The following is a 4,831-nucleotide window of genomic DNA, read 5'->3' as shown; positions in this document are numbered from 1 at the left end:
TCTAGTTCAGGTCTAGTTCAGTTCTAGTTCAGTTCTAGTTCAGTTCTAGTTCAGTTCTAGTTCAATTCTAGTTCAGTTCTAGTTCAGTTCTAGTTCAGTTCTAGTTCAAAATAAATTAATTTGTTGCTGTCCCACAAACTATAAAACAGATTTATTTCAGCAAACACATCAAAAATGTAAATATATTTACCCTTCAGTATCTCTAGACATCTGTAAATTTATTTACATCCTTTTCTGTGTAGCTTTTTATTGCTCCAGTTTATTTATTTCAACTCTCAGCTATTTGCAGCAAGAATAATTAATGTGGTTTTGTATTTGTTGTGTTTTGGTTAAAAAATTTACTTTATTTAATTTAACCACAATGGCATGTTTGCAAAAAAAAGATCTAAAACAACGACCAGAAAAAATGTTGCAAGTATGTTTATTAGATTTTTAAACAAACTAATATAATATGTTACATGAATATTTCCCATACGTAGTAAAATATCAATTAACTTAACCTCAATTGTAAAATACACATGTAAATGAATTTTTATAAAATTTAAACAAAATGTTAAAAGTTGCAAAAAAAAATAACCAAAACAACAACACCACAAACAGGCGGACATTAAAAATGTACAGTGAGAAAGAAAATACAATATTAAAACTTGTTGGGATGTATAAAGAAACGTTATAGAGATTCGAAGCTTTAAAATGTATGCGTAAATTTACTGCCAACAGATTTGCTAGCTACTGTGATTGCTTTTATCTGCGTTAAGAGCATTTCAGCTAAGAGGAAAGGGCATTTGTTTAAAATGAGAAACCTCAAAGTACAAACATGTTTTAAACGCATACACACACAAAAACACAAAATAGAAACCACAAAATGAAGTGGCAACACAACACTTTTGAACCCATGTTAATATAACAGCAGCAGAACCAACAACAACAACGACAGAAATTAAATAAGTTTTAAATCCAATACCCAGAGACCTCATAATATAAAAATTGAAACACTCACACATACTGTCTAAAAATCAGGCTCCGATTCACATACACATAGACATGCAGACAGTCAGAGAGAGAGAGAGAGAGAAAGTAGAGCATAATTATAGACAAAGGTCATATATACTAGGAAGAATTCGTGTGTGTGCGTGGGTCAGGATATGAACTCTAAAAATATAACATCTCAGTCAACAAGCCAAATAAACAGACGGAAGGACTAACAAATATACATTATTTATTTTTTTGGAAATGAACCCATATGCTGCTTTAAAGTCCTTAAAGTTATAATATATATACATTTTCTCTTTAATCACATTTTTATCCTTAATATCCTGTTATAATATTTGTTGAATTTTTTGTAGCAGAAGTTTTGTTTTCTTTTTCTATAAAATGGCATCAAGTTTACACAATGATGACAAACAAACATTAGAAATAATGTAAGGACTCAGGAAGTGCTCATGTAGATAATATTGCACTGTATTTAAACAATATTGTCATTAGACGGTTTATTTCTAGCAATTAACTATTTAGATAACATGATTCTCCATACTATTAACGAATTTGTCAAAAAGATTTGAAGAATGGAAACTTCTTGATCATCTCGTCCTGAATTTAATAAAAGTTGCCAGCTGAACAGTTTTTATTTCGGTTTATTTCCATATGAGTTAAGTATACCTTTCGTAGTATCCTGGAAACCGAATCATGATCTTCAGTTATGGTTGAGGTTTTTTGTGGATCCTTCACGTTTTCTCAACTTAATCTTCATACTTTTTTCTACAGCAGCAACATCGTACTCGTATGGGTACATAGACACGGATAATCTACAGACAATGGTATCGCTGAAAAGTTCTCGAAGGATGGCTCTTTGTTCCCCACTCGGACACAGACCATTTCTGCGGTATGCAAAAGACTCATAAATAACATGATCTATAAACTTTCACAGGCCTTCTTCAGCCTTCTCAGTAAATACCCTGCTCTGGCCTTAGCAGTTACTTCATATTAAACCTTCGTGAGCTACAGGTTGGATCTAATACTATAAATACTACATCTGACTAGTGAAGTGATCCGGTCTATGGTTTTCTGTTTTTTAGCCTATTGTCAAATTTGAGGTTAATAATAAGTTGTAACGGTACGTATGATTAATATGCAAAGCAGTACAATCTATTAAGTACAACTATGCGTATGATTATTAGAGATTAATAATAAGTTCCAACGGTACGTATGATTAATATTCAAAACAGTGCAACTTATAAAGTACAACTGTGCGTATGATAAGTATGCGTCTCACATTTTCAGATAAGTCTATAATGTATATATTAGGCTATAGAGTAGACCAGACTAAACTAGATTACACTAGACTATAGACCAGAATGTAAACTAGACTATAGAATAGACTATAGACTAGAACAGAACTAGTCGGCTTGGGCTCCCCTTTTACGATTACTTTCATAGTTACAAATACAGGGAAAAGGAAGAACGTTTCTTCCTGATTCCTTAGCAGTTACTTCATATCAATCCTTGGTGAGATATCTGCGTTTAAGCTTAATGATATCCTCAGATTCCTTACAGCTACAGTTTGGATCTAATACTATAAATACTACATCTCACTAGTGAAGTGATCCGGTCAAAACTACATTTTGATTTGATTGCAATCCCTATCAGCACCTCTAGTCTGTCAGGGCTACAAATTGCTGATGATCAAATGTATTCTTTACCATTCTTTCGAATAACTTGATATGGGGACGAACCAGATACCCACCTAAATGTGATTACATGGAAACCGGTAGCCTGCAGGGTAGAATGTAGGATTTTGTCTTGCACCGGTTATTAGATAGGTACTTTCGGGAAGTAAACTCGCAGGAAGTAAATGTCGGTTTTAAAACTGATGCACGGTGAAATCTATAGGTTGCGATAAGTTCGGTGCTGTTGTCGAAACAACAGAAAAACCTTAGAGGAATGACTGTGGGACTAAGCTTTTAAATGGTGCTAAGTCCACATGATTCAGGCTGAATGTGGGACGTACTCGGATTTTACCCGGATCAAAAATGAGTAATTATTAAGTGTACACGATACAGGATGAACGTATTGGTGCAGGTATCTAAATCGCCTGTATACATAGAGTGAGTCTTTCAAAATTGTCGAATGAGTGAGAAGTGTGCTGAACTGAATGGTGATGGATAAATAGTATCTAATACAAATTATCTACCGAATACATCTCTAGGTTTTCTTGCCGACTCAACAAAGGTCATAGTTGTAAATGAAAATGATAGCAATGGTCAGAGATTACATCGATCGAGTTCTTGAGCAAAGTGTTTGTACATGTACGAAAATTTCCACCTGTGTGTAAGATACACAAAGGGACGATTTGGAGTAGTCAAATGAGCTCTCTCTCTCTCTCACTGTGTGTGAAAAAGACCACCATACGGTTATTTAATTGGAACTTAAATGCTAGTTCCATCTATCTCCATCTATCATATAACCTTCACATAACATACATCTTTATAAAAAGATTAACAATAAACTATCAAAGCTATTTATGAGTACAAACTATTGTCCTTTGAAAATTAAGTGGGTATTTCCCTTAACAAAACTATATGTATGTAACCTTTTGATAAGCAAATCTTTGGCAATAAATCCCAAAGAAAATAATATTAAATAATAACAAAGCAAATAATATAAAATCGATTTAATACATCTGTAACTTAATTTATACTCATAATAATGTAACAACATAAACATGGTTATGCCAAACATTTCACATAACAACTATATCAAAGTGGTTAATTCCCTAAAGGTCCTTACGGTATACTTATGATAGTGTCCAGCAGAAAAAATATAAAAAAAAACTAAATATACTCTTATTATGATTACTTACAAACACTCACGTAATAATTCTAAATAAAACCGAAACAACCTAAGGGATTTGGGACTAAGTAAAAAACCTAAAAAAAGGAAACAAAATATAAAATACAATCTACAAATCTCTATTTTGTATATGAGTGTGTGGCATCATTTAAACCAAATAAAATTTTTTTTCTTCACCAGAATACAACTAATATAATCATAAACTATGTTAGCAAAATAGATATGGGTAAAACGCTTTTACAAAAGTACTTGGCTGTAGTAAGGAATGGGTATCAAAGAGTCCATTATAAAAGTATTAGTTTTGTTTTTTTATCCTCTTTTGATGTTTTCTTTTTTATCACTTGTGTAAATATGATTTTTTCAGTTTTATATTCAATGGCAAGTTTATGTATGTTTCTTGCTTTCGTTTTTTTTTGTTTCGTATTAAAGCAAAGTTTATTATTATGACCAACTGGGAGTGATACGTATATGGTTAAGGAATATTTAGGAAAGAGGGTGTCCATAGAAAACTACTAAGAGTTAATCACAGAAAGGTTTGAGGACGAGAAAAAGATTGAATCTCTCTAAGACTAGACTGTGGATTAGACTCTATACCAAACTAATCGGGAAAATAGAAATGTAAGGTAAACCGTAGCCTAGACTGTATAGACAAGACTATAGATAATTGAATATGAAATGGACTATACTACTGCATAAACTATAGACGAAAATACAGACTAGACTTTAGATTAGACTACAGACTAGACTATAGACTAAGAGTAGAGCTTAGACTAGACTATTGACTGCAATATATACTAAACTATATAGAAACGACATAGACTAGACTGTAGACTAGTATATAGACTAGACTATATGCTAGTATATAGACTAGATCATAGACTAGTATATAGACTAGACTATAGACTAGACTATAGACTAGACTATAGACTAGACTATAGACTAGACTATAGACTAGACTATAGACTAGACTATAGACTAGACT

Source organism: Lucilia cuprina, chromosome 2 (assembly GCF_022045245.1).
Source record: "Lucilia cuprina isolate Lc7/37 chromosome 2, ASM2204524v1, whole genome shotgun sequence".
NCBI classification, from domain to species: Eukaryota; Metazoa; Arthropoda; class Insecta; order Diptera; family Calliphoridae; genus Lucilia; species Lucilia cuprina.
Note: the sequence above shows the minus strand (reverse complement) of the source record.